The sequence below is a fragment of the Oncorhynchus nerka genome, linkage group LG5 (genome assembly GCF_034236695.1).
Source record: "Oncorhynchus nerka isolate Pitt River linkage group LG5, Oner_Uvic_2.0, whole genome shotgun sequence".
Lineage (NCBI taxonomy): Eukaryota > Metazoa > Chordata > Actinopteri > Salmoniformes > Salmonidae > Oncorhynchus > Oncorhynchus nerka.
The window spans coordinates 27,250,614-27,263,974 of NC_088400.1; positions in this window are offsets into that span (position 1 = coordinate 27,250,614).

The following is a 13,361-nucleotide window of genomic DNA, read 5'->3' on the forward strand; positions in this document are numbered from 1 at the left end:
ATATGACCCATCCAAGTGAAACCATGTAGAATAATGGGTCCTCTCAAACATGACACATCCAAGTGAAACCATGTAGAATAATGGATCCTCTCAAATATGACCCATCCAAGTGAAACCATGTAGAGTAATGGGTCCTCTCAAATATGACCCATCCAAGTGAAACCATGTAGAATAATGGGTCCTCTCAAACATGACCCATCCAAGTGAAACCATGTAGAGTAATGGGTCCTCTCAAATATGACCCATCCAAGTGAAACCATTTAGAATAATGGGTCCTCTCAAACATGACCCATCCAAGTGAAACCATGTAGAGTAATGTGTCCTCTCAAATATGACCCATCCAAGTGAAACCATGTAGAATAATGGGTCCTCTCAAACATGACCCATCCAAGTGAAACCATGTAGAATAGTGGGTCCTCTCAAACATGGCACATCCAAGTGAAACCATGTAGAATAGTGGGTCCTCTCAAACATGACACATCCAAGTGAAACCATGTAGAATAGTGGGTCCTCTCAAACATGACACATCCAAGTGAAACCATGTAGAATAGTGGGTCCTCTCAAACATGGCACATCCAAGTGAAACCATGTAGAATATGGTTCCTCTCAAACATGACACATCCAAGTGAAACCATGTAGAATAATGGGTCCTCTCAAACATGACCCATCCAAGTGAAACCATGTAGAGTAATGGGTCCTCTCAAATATGACCCATCCAAGTGAAACCATGTAGAATAATGGGTCCTCTCAAACATGACACATCCAAGTGAAACCATGTAGAATAATGGATCCTCTCAAATATGACCCATCCAAGTGAAACCATGTAGAGTAATGGGTCCTCTCAAATATGACCCATCCAAGTGAAACCATGTAGAATAATGGGTCCTCTCAAACATGACCCATCCAAGTGAAACCATGTAGAGTAATGGGTCCTCTCAAATATGACCCATCCAAGTGAAACCATTTAGAATAATGGGTCCTCTCAAACATGACCCATCCAAGTGAAACCATGTAGAGTAATGTGTCCTCTCAAATATGACCCATCCAAGTGAAACCATGTAGAATAATGGGTCCTCTCAAACATGACCCATCCAAGTAAAACCATGTAGAATAGTGGGTCCTCTCAAACATGGCACATCCAAGTGAAACCATGTAGAATAGTGGCTCCTCTCAAACATGACACATCCAAGTGAAACCATGTAGAATAATGGGTCCTCTCAAACATGACACATCCAAGTGAAACCATATAGAATAGTGGGTCCTCTCAAACATGGCACATCCAAGTGAAACCATGTAGAATAGTGGGTCCTCTCAAACATGACACATCCAAGTGAAACCATGTAGAATAATGGGTCCTCTCAAACATGACCCATCCAAGTGAAACCATGTAGAATAGTGGGTCCTCTCAAACATGGCACATCCAAGTGAAACCATGTAGAATAGTGGTTCCTCTCAAACATGACACATCCAAGTGAAACCATGTAGAATAATGGGTCCTCTCAAACATGACCCATCCAAGTGAAACCATGTAGAGTAATGGGTCCTCTCAAATATGACCCATCCAAGTGAAACCATGTAGAATAATAGGTCCTCTCAAACATGACACATCCAAGTGAAACCATGTAGAATAATGGATCCTCTCAAATATGACCCATCCAAGTGAAACCATGTAGAGTAATGGGTCCTCTCAAATATGACCCATCCAAGTGAAACCATGTAGAATAATGGGTCCTCTCAAACATTACCCATCCAAGTGAAACCATGTAGAGTAATGGGTCCTCTCAAATATGACCCATCCAAGTGAAACCATTTAGAATAATGGGTCCTCTCAAACATGACCCATCCAAGTGAAACCATGTAGAATAGTGGGTCCTCTCAAACATGGCACATCCAAGTGAAACCATGTAGAATAGTGGTTCCTCTCAAACATGACACATCCAAGTGAAACCATGTAGAATAATGGGTCCTCTCAAACATGACCCATCCAAGTGAAACCATGTAGAGTAATGGGTCCTCTCAAATATGACCCATCCAAGTGAAACCATGTAGAATAATGGGTCCTCTCAAACATGACACATCCAAGTGAAACCATGTAGAATAATGGATCCTCTCAAATATGACCCATCCAAGTGAAACCATGTAGAGTAATGGGTCCTCTCAAATATGACCCATCCAAGTGAAACCATGTAGAATAATGGGTCCTCTCAAACATGACCCATCCAAGTGAAACCATGTAGAGTAATGGGTCCTCTCAAATATGACCCATCCAAGTGAAACCATTTAGAATAATGGGTCCTCTCAAACATGACCCATCCAAGTGAAACCATGTAGAGTAATGTGTCCTCTCAAATATGACCCATCCAAGTGAAACCATGTAGAATAATGGGTCCTCTCAAACATGACCCATCCAAGTGAAACCATGTAGAATAGTGGGTCCTCTCAAACATGGCACATCCAAGTGAAACCATGTAGAATAGTGGCTCCTCTCAAACATGACACATCCAAGTGAAACCATGTAGAATAGTGGGTCCTCTCAAACATGACACATCCAAGTGAAACCATGTAGAATAGTGGGTCCTCTCAAACATGGCACATCCAAGTGAAACCATGTAGAATAGTGGTTCCTCTCAAACATGACACATCCAAGTGAAACCATGTAGAATAATGGGTCCTCTCAAACATGACCCATCCAAGTGAAACCATGTAGAGTAATGGGTCCTCTCAAATATGACCCATCCAAGTGAAACCATGTAGAATAATGGGTCCTCTCAAACATGACCCATCCAAGTGAAACCATGTAGAATAATGGGTCCTCTCAAATATGACCCATCCAAGTGAAACCATTTAGAATAATGGGTCCTCTCAAACATGACCCATCCAATGAAACCATGTAGAGTAATGTGTCCTCTCAAATATGACCCATCCAAGTGAAACCATGTAGAATAATGGGTCCTCTCAAACATGACCCATCCAAGTGAAACCATGTAGAATAGTGGGTCCTCTCAAACATGGCACATCCAAGTGAAACCATGTAGAATAGTGGCTCCTCTCAAACATGACACATCCAAGTGAAACCATGTAGAATAGTGGGTCCTCTCAAACATGACACATCCAAGTGAAACCATGTAGAATAGTGGGTCCTCTCAAACATGGCACATCCAAGTGAAACCATGTAGAATAGTGGGTCCTCTCAAACATGACACATCCAAGTGAAACCATGTAGAATAATGGGTCCTCTCAAACATGACACATCCAAGTGAAACCATATAGAATAGTGGGTCCTCTCAAACATGGCACATCCAAGTGAAACCATGTAGAATAGTGGGTCCTCTCAAACATGACACATCCAAGTGAAACCATGTAGAATAATGGGTCCTCTCAAACATGACCCATCCAAGTGAAACCATGTAGAATAGTGGGTCCTCTCAAACATGGCACATCCAAGTGAAACCATGTAGAATAGTGGTTCCTCTCAAACATGACACATCCAAGTGAAACCATGTAGAATAATGGGTCCTCTCAAACATGACCCATCCAAGTGAAACCATGTAGAGTAATGGGTCCTCTCAAATATGACCCATCCAAGTGAAACCATGTAGAATAATGGGTCCTCTCAAACATGACACATCCAAGTGAAACCATGTAGAATAATGGATCCTCTCAAATATGACCCATCCAAGTGAAACCATGTAGAATAATGGGTCCTATCAAACATGACACATCCAAGTGAAACCATGTAGAATAATGGGTCCTCTCAAACATGACCCATCCAAGTGAAACCATGTAGAGTAATGGGTCCTCTCAAATATGACCCATCCAAGTGAAACCATTTAGAATAATGGGTCCTCTCAAACATGACCCATCCAAGTGAAACCATGTAGAGTAATGTGTCCTCTCAAACATGACCCATCCAAGTGAAACCATGTAGAATAATGGGTCCTCTCAAACATGACCCATCCAAGTGAAACCATGTAGAATAGTGGGTCCTCTCAAACATGACACATCCAAGTGAAACCATGTAGAATAGTGGTTCCTCTCAAACATGACACATCCAAGTGAAACCATGTAGAATAATGGGTCCTCTCAAACATGACCCATCCAAGTGAAACCATGTAGAGTAATGGGTCCTCTCAAATATGACCCATCCAAGTGGTAGAATAATGGGTCCTCTCAAACATGACCCATCCAAGTGAAACCATGTAGAGTAATGGGTCCTCTCAAATATGACCCATCCAAGTGAAACCAAGAATAATGGGTCCTCTCAAACATGACCCATCCAAGTGAAACCATGTAGAGTAATGGGTCCTCTCAAATATGACCCATCCAAGTGAAACCATTTAGAATAATGGGTCCTCTCAAACATGACCCATCCAAGTGAAACCATGTAGAGTAATGTGTCCTCTCAAATATGACCCATCCAAGTGAAACCATGTAGAATAATGGGTCCTCTCAAACATGACCCATCCAAGTGAAACCATGTAGAATAGTGGGTCCTCTCAAACATGACACATCCAAGTGAAACCATGTAGAATACTCAAACATGGCACATCCAAGTGAAACCATGTAGAATAGTGGTCCTCTCAAACATGACACATCCAAGTGAAACCATGTAGAATAATGGGTCCTCTCAAACATGACCCATCCAAGTGAAACCATGTAGAGTAATGGGTCCTCTCAAATATGACCCATCCAAGTGAAACCATGTAGAATAATGGGTCCTCTCAAACATGACCCATCCAAGTGAAACCATGTAGAATAATGGGTCCTCTCAAATATGACCCATCCAAGTGAAACCATTTAGAATAATGGGTCCTCTCAAACATGACCCATCCAAGTGAAACCATGTAGAGTAATGTGTCCTCTCAAATATGACCCATCCAAGTGAAACCATGTAGAATAATGGGTCCTCTCAAACATGACCCATCCAAGTGAAACCAGTGGGTCCTCTCAAACATGGCACATCCAAGAAACCATAGAATGTGGTCCTCTCAAACATGACACATCCAAGTGAAACCATGTAGAATAGTGGGTCCTCTCAAACATGACACATCCAAGTGAAACCATGTAGAATAGTGGGTCCTCTCAAACATGGCACATCCAAGTGAAACCATGTAGAATAGTGGGTCCTCTCAAACATGACACATCCAAGTGAAACCATGTAGAATAATGGGTCCTCTCAAACATGACACATCCAAGTGAAACCATATAGAATAGTGGGTCCTCTCAAACATGGCACATCCAAGTGAAACCATGTAGAATAGTGGGTCCTCTCAAACATGACACATCCAAGTGAAACCATGTAGAATAATGGGTCCTCTCAAACATGACCCATCCAAGTGAAACCATGTAGAATAGTGGGTCCTCTCAAACATGGCACATCCAAGTGAAACCATGTAGAATAGTGGTTCCTCTCAAACATGACACATCCAAGTGAAACCATGTAGAATAATGGGTCCTCTCAAACATGACCCATCCAAGTGAAACCATGTAGAGTAATGGGTCCTCTCAAATATGACCCATCCAAGTGAAACCATGTAGAATAATGGGTCCTCTCAAACATGACACATCCAAGTGAAACCATGTAGAATAATGGATCCTCTCAAATATGACCCATCCAAGTGAAACCATGTAGAGTAATGGGTCCTCTCAAATATGACCCATCCAAGTGAAACCATGTAGAATAATGGGTCCTCTCAAACATGACCCATCCAAGTGAAACCATGTAGAATAATGGGTCCTCTCAAACATGACCCATCCAAGTGAAACCATTTAGAATAATGGGTCCTCTCAAACATGACCCATCCAAGTGAAACCATGTAGAGTAATGTGTCCTCTCAAATATGACCCATCCAAGTGAAACCATTTAGAATAATGGGTCCTCTCAAACATGACCCATCCAAGTGAAACCATGTAGAATAGTGGGTCCTCTCAAACATGGCACATCCAAGTGAAACCATGTAGAATAGTGGTTCCTCTCAAACATGACACATCCAAGTGAAACCATGTAGAATAATGGGTCCTCTCAAACATGACCCATCCAAGTGAAACCATGTAGAGTAATGGGTCCTCTCAAATATGACCCATCCAAGTGAAACCATGTAGAATAATGGGTCCTCTCAAACATGACCCATCCAAGTGAAACCATGTAGAGTAATGGGTCCTCTCAAATATGACCCATCCAAGTGAAACCATTTAGAATAATGGGTCCTCTCAAACATGACCCATCCAAGTGAAACCATGTAGAGTAATGGGTCCTCTCAAATATGACCCATCCAAGTGAAACCATTTAGAATAATGGGTCCTCTCAAACATGACCCATCCAAGTGAAACCATGTAGAGTAATGTGTCCTCTCAAATATGACCCATCCAAGTGAAACCATGTAGAATAATGGGTCCTCTCAAACATGACCCATCCAAGTAAAACCATGTAGAATAGTGGGTCCTCTCAAACATGGCACATCCAAGTGAAACCATGTAGAATAGTGGCTCCTCTCAAACATGACACATCCAAGTGAAACCATGTAGAATAATGGGTCCTCTCAAACATGACACATCCAAGTGAAACCATATAGAATAGTGGGTCCTCTCAAACATGGCACATCCAAGTGAAACCATGTAGAATAGTGGGTCCTCTCAAACATGACACATCCAAGTGAAACCATGTAGAATAATGGGTCCTCTCAAACATGACCCATCCAAGTGAAACCATGTAGAATAGTGGGTCCTCTCAAACATGGCACATCCAAGTGAAACCATGTAGAATAGTGGTTCCTCTCAAACATGACACATCCAAGTGAAACCATGTAGAATAATGGGTCCTCTCAAACATGACCCATCCAAGTGAAACCATGTAGAGTAATGGGTCCTCTCAAATATGACCCATCCAAGTGAAACCATGTAGAATAATAGGTCCTCTCAAACATGACACATCCAAGTGAAACCATGTAGAATAATGGATCCTCTCAAATATGACCCATCCAAGTGAAACCATGTAGAGTAATGGGTCCTCTCAAATATGACCCATCCAAGTGAAACCATGTAGAATAATGGGTCCTCTCAAACATTACCCATCCAAGTGAAACCATGTAGAATAATGGGTCCTCTCAAACATGACCCATCCAAGTGAAACCATTTAGAATAATGGGTCCTCTCAAACATGACCCATCCAAGTGAAACCATGTAGAATAGTGGGTCCTCTCAAACATGGCACATCCAAGTGAAACCATGTAGAATAGTGGTTCCTCTCAAACATGACACATCCAAGTGAAACCATGTAGAATAATGGGTCCTCTCAAACATGACCCATCCAAGTGAAACCATGTAGAGTAATGGGTCCTCTCAAATATGACCCATCCAAGTGAAACCATGTAGAATAATGGGTCCTCTCAAACATGACACATCCAAGTGAAACCATGTAGAATAATGGATCCTCTCAAATATGACCCATCCAAGTGAAACCATGTAGAGTAATGGGTCCTCTCAAATATGACCCATCCAAGTGAAACCATGTAGAATAATGGGTCCTCTCAAACATGACCCATCCAAGTGAAACCATGTAGAGTAATGGGTCCTCTCAAATATGACCCATCCAAGTGAAACCATTTAGAATAATGGGTCCTCTCAAACATGACCCATCCAAGTGAAACCATGTAGAGTAATGTGTCCTCTCAAATATGACCCATCCAAGTGAAACCATGTAGAATAATGGGTCCTCTCAAACATGACCCATCCAAGTGAAACCATGTAGAATAGTGGGTCCTCTCAAACATGGCACATCCAAGTGAAACCATGTAGAATAGTGGCTCCTCTCAAACATGACACATCCAAGTGAAACCATGTAGAATAGTGGGTCCTCTCAAACATGACACATCCAAGTGAAACCATGTAGAATAGTGGGTCCTCTCAAACATGGCACATCCAGTGAAACCATGTAGAATAGTGGTTCCTCTCAAACATGACACATCCAAGTGAAACCATGTAGAATAATGGGTCCTCTCAAACATGACCCATCCAAGTGAAACCATGTAGAGTAATGGGTCCTCTCAAATATGACCCATCCAAGTGAAACCATGTAGAATAATGGGTCCTCTCAAACATGACACATCCAAGTGAAACCATGTAGAATAATGGATCCTCTCAAATATGACCCATCCAAGTGAAACCATGTAGAGTAATGGGTCCTCTCAAATATGACCCATCCAAGTGAAACCATGTAGAATAATGGGTCCTCTCAAACATGACCCATCCAAGTGAAACCATGTAGAGTAATGGGTCCTCTCAAATATGACCCATCCAAGTGAAACCATTTAGAATAATGGGTCCTCTCAAACATGACCCATCCAAGTGAAACCATGTAGAGTAATGTGTCCTCTCAAATATGACCCATCCAAGTGAAACCATGTAGAATAATGGGTCCTCTCAAACATGACCCATCCAAGTGAAACCATGTAGAATAGTGGGTCCTCTCAAACATGGCACATCCAAGTGAAACCATGTAGAATAGTGGCTCCTCTCAAACATGACACATCCAAGTGAAACCATGTAGAATAGTGGGTCCTCTCAAACATTACCCATCCAAGTGAAACCATGTAGAGTAATGGGTCCTCTCAAATATGACCCATCCAAGTGAAACCATTTAGAATAATGGGTCCTCTCAAACATGACCCATCCAAGTGAAACCATGTAGAATAGTGGGTCCTCTCAAACATGGCACATCCAAGTGAAACCATGTAGAATAGTGGGTCCTCTCAAACATGGCACATCCAAGTGAAACCATGTAGAATAGTGGGTCCTCTCAAACATGACACATCCAAGTGAAACCATGTAGAATAATGGGTCCTCTCAAACATGACACATCCAAGTGAAACAATATAGAATAGTGGGTCTTCTCAAACATGGCACATCCAAGTGAAACCATGTAGAATAGTGGGTCCTCTCAAACATGACACATCCAAGTGAAACCATGTAGAATAATGGGTCCTCTCAAACATGACCCATCCAAGTGAAACCATGTAGAATAGTGGGTCCTCTCAAACATGGCACATCCAAGTGAAACCATGTAGAATAGTGGTTCCTCTCAAACATGACACATCCAAGTGAAACCATGTAGAATAATGGGTCCTCTCAAACATGACCCATCCAAGTGAAACCATGTAGAGTAATGGGTCCTCTCAAATATGACCCATCCAAGTGAAACCATGTAGAATAATGGGTCCTCTCAAACATGACACATCCAAGTCAAATATGACCCATCCAAGTGAAACCATGTAGAGTAATGGGTCCTCTCAAATATGACCCATCCAAGTGAAACCATGTAGAATAATGGGTCCTCTCAAACATGACCCATCCAAGTGAAACCATGTAGAGTAATGGGTCCTCTCAAATATGACCCATCCAAGTGAAACCATTTAGAATAATGGGTGACCCTCCTGAAACCATGTAGAATAATGGGTCCTCTCAAACATGACCCATCCAAGTGAAACCATGTAGAATAGTGGGTCCTCTCAAACATGGCACATCCAAGTGAAACCATGTAGAATAGTGGCTCCTCTCAAACATGACACATCCAAGTGAAACCATGTAGAATAGTGGGTCCTCTCAAACATGACACATCCAAGTGAAACCATGTAGAATAGTGGGTCCTCTCAAACATGGCACATCCAAGTGAAACCATGTAGAATAGTGGGTCCTCTCAAACATGACACATCCAAGTGAAACCATGTAGAATAATGGGTCCTCTCAAACATGACACATCCAAGTGAAACCATGTAGAATAGTGGGTCCTCTCAAACATGGCACATCCAAGTGAAACCATGTAGAATAGTGGGTCCTCTCAAACATGACACATCCAAGTGAAACCATGTAGAATAATGGGTCCTCTCAAACATGACCCATCCAAGTGAAACCATGTAGAATAGTGGGTCCTCTCAAACATGGCACATCCAAGTGAAACCATGTAGAATAGTGGTTCCTCTCAAACATGACACATCCAAGTGAAACCATGTAGAATAATGGGTCCTCTCAAACATGACCCATCCAAGTGAAACCATGTAGAGTAATGGGTCCTCTCAAATATGACCCATCCAAGTGAAACCATGTAGAATAATAGGTCCTCTCAAACATGACACATCCAAGTGAAACCATGTAGAATAATGGATCCTCTCAAATATGACCCATCCAAGTGAAACCATGTAGAGTAATGGGTCCTCTCAAATATGACCCATCCAAGTGAAACCATGTAGAATAATGGGTCCTCTCAAACATTACCCATCCAAGTGAAACCATGTAGAGTAATGGGTCCTCTCAAATATGACCCATCCAAGTGAAACCATTTAGAATAATGGGTCCTCTCAAACATGACCCATCCAAGTGAAACCATGTAGAATAGTGGGTCCTCTCAAACATGGCACATCCAAGTGAAACCATGTAGAATAGTGGTTCCTCTCAAACATGACACATCCAAGTGAAACCATGTAGAATAATGGGTCCTCTCAAACATGACCCATCCAAGTGAAACCATGTAGAGTAATGGGTCCTCTCAAATATGACCCATCCAAGTGAAACCATGTAGAATAATGGGTCCTCTCAAACATGACACATCCAAGTGAAACCATGTAGAATAATGGATCCTCTCAAATATGACCCATCCAAGTGAAACCATGTAGAGTAATGTGTCCTCTCAAATATGACCCATCCAAGTGAAACCATGTAGAATAATGGATCCTCTCAAATATGACCCATCCAAGTGAAACCATGTAGAGTAATGGGTCCTCTCAAATATGACCCATCCAAGTGAAACCATGTAGAGTAATGGGTCCTCTCAAATATGACCCATCCAAGTGAAACCATTTAGAATAATGGGTCCTCTCAAACATGACCCATCCAATGAAACCATGTAGAATAGTGGGTCCTCTCAAACATGGCACATGTGAAACCAGTAGAATAGTGGGTCCTCTCAAACATGACACATCCAAGTGAAACCATGTAGAATAGTGGGTCCTCTCAAACATGACACATCCAAGTGAAACCATGTAGAATAATGGGTCCTCTCAAACATGACACATCCAAGTGAAACCATATAGAATAGTGGGTCTTCTCAAACATGGCACATCCAAGTGAAACCATGTAGAATAGTGGGTCCTCTCAAACATGACACATCCAAGTGAAACCATGTAGAATAATGGGTCCTCTCAAACATGACCCATCCAAGTGAAACCATGTAGAATAGTGGGTCCTCTCAAACATGGCACATCCAAGTGAAACCATGTAGAATAGTGGTTCCTCTCAAACATGACACATCCAAGTGAAACCATGTAGAATAATGGGTCCTCTCAAACATGACCCATCCAAGTGAAACCATGTAGAATAATGGGTCCTCTCAAACATGACCCATCCAAGTGAAACCATGTAGAATAATGGGTCCTCTCAAACATGACACATCCAAGTGAAACCATGTAGAATAATGGATCCTCTGAAATATGACCCATCCAAGTGAAACCATGTAGAGTAATGGGTCCTCTCAAATATGACCCATCCAAGTGAAACCATGTAGAATAATGGGTCCTCTCAAACATGACCCATCCAAGTGAAACCATGTAGAGTAATGGGTCCTCTCAAATATGACCCATCCAAGTGAAACCATTTAGAGTAATGGGTCCTCTCAAATATGACCCATCCAAGTGAAACCATGTAGAATAATGGGTCCTCTCAAACATGACCCATCCAAGTGAAACCATGTAGAATAGTGGGTCCTCTCAAACATGGCACATCCAAGTGAAACCATGTAGAATAGTGGCTCCTCTCAAACATGACACATCCAAGTGAAACCATGTAGAATAGTGGGTCCTCTCAAACATGACACATCCAAGTGAAACCATGTAGAATAGTGGGTCCTCTCAAACATGGCACATCCAAGTGAAACCATGTAGAATAGTGGGTCCTCTCAAACATGACACATCCAAGTGAAACCATGTAGAATAATGGGTCCTCTCAAACATGACACATCCAAGTGAAACCATATAGAATAGTGGGTCCTCTCAAACATGGCACATCCAAGTGAAACCATGTAGAATAGTGGGTCCTCTCAAACATGACACATCCAAGTGAAACCATGTAGAATAATGGGTCCTCTCAAACATGACCCATCCAAGTGAAACCATGTAGAATAGTGGGTCCTCTCAAACATGGCACATCCAAGTGAAACCATGTAGAATAGTGGTTCCTCTCAAACATGACACATCCAAGTGAAACCATGTAGAATAATGGGTCCTCTCAAACATGACCCATCCAAGTGAAACCATGTAGAGTAATGGGTCCTCTCAAATATGACCCATCCAAGTGAAACCATGTAGAATAATAGGTCCTCTCAAACATGACACATCCAAGTGAAACCATGTAGAATAATGGATCCTCTCAAATATGACCCATCCAAGTGAAACCATGTAGAGTAATGGGTCCTCTCAAATATGACCCATCCAAGTGAAACCATGTAGAATAATGGGTCCTCTCAAACATTACCCATCCAAGTGAAACCATGTAGAGTAATGGGTCCTCTCAAATATGACCCATCCAAGTGAAACCATTTAGAATAATGGGTCCTCTCAAACATGACCCATCCAAGTGAAACCATGTAGAATAGTGGGTCCTCTCAAACATGGCACATCCAAGTGAAACCATGTAGAATAGTGGTTCCTCTCAAACATGACACATCCAAGTGAAACCATGTAGAATAATGGGTCCTCTCAAACATGACCCATCCAAGTGAAACCATGTAGAGTAATGGGTCCTCTCAAATATGACCCATCCAAGTGAAACCATGTAGAATAATGGGTCCTCTCAAACATGACACATCCAAGTGAAACCATGTAGAATAATGGATCCTCTCAAAATGACCCATCCAAGTGAAACCAGAATAATGGGTCCTCTCAAATATGACCCATCCAAGTGAAACCATGTAGAATAATGGGTCCTCTCAAACATGACCCATCCAAGTGAAACCATGTAGAGTAATGGGTCCTCTCAAATATGACCCATCCAAGTGAAACCATTTAGAATAATGGGTCCTCTCAAACATGACCCATCCAAGTGAAACCATGTAGAGTAATGTGTCCTCTCAAATATGACCCATCCAAGTGAAACCATGTAGAATAATGGATCCTCTCAAATATGACCCATCCAAGTGAAACCATGTAGAGTAATGGGTCCTCTCAAATATGACCCATCCAAGTGAAACCATGTAGAATAATGGGTCCTCTCAAACATTACCCATCCAAGTGAAACCATGTAGAGTAATGGGTCCTCTCAAATATGACCCATCCAAGTGAAACCATTTAGAATAATGGGTCCTCTCAAACATGACCCAT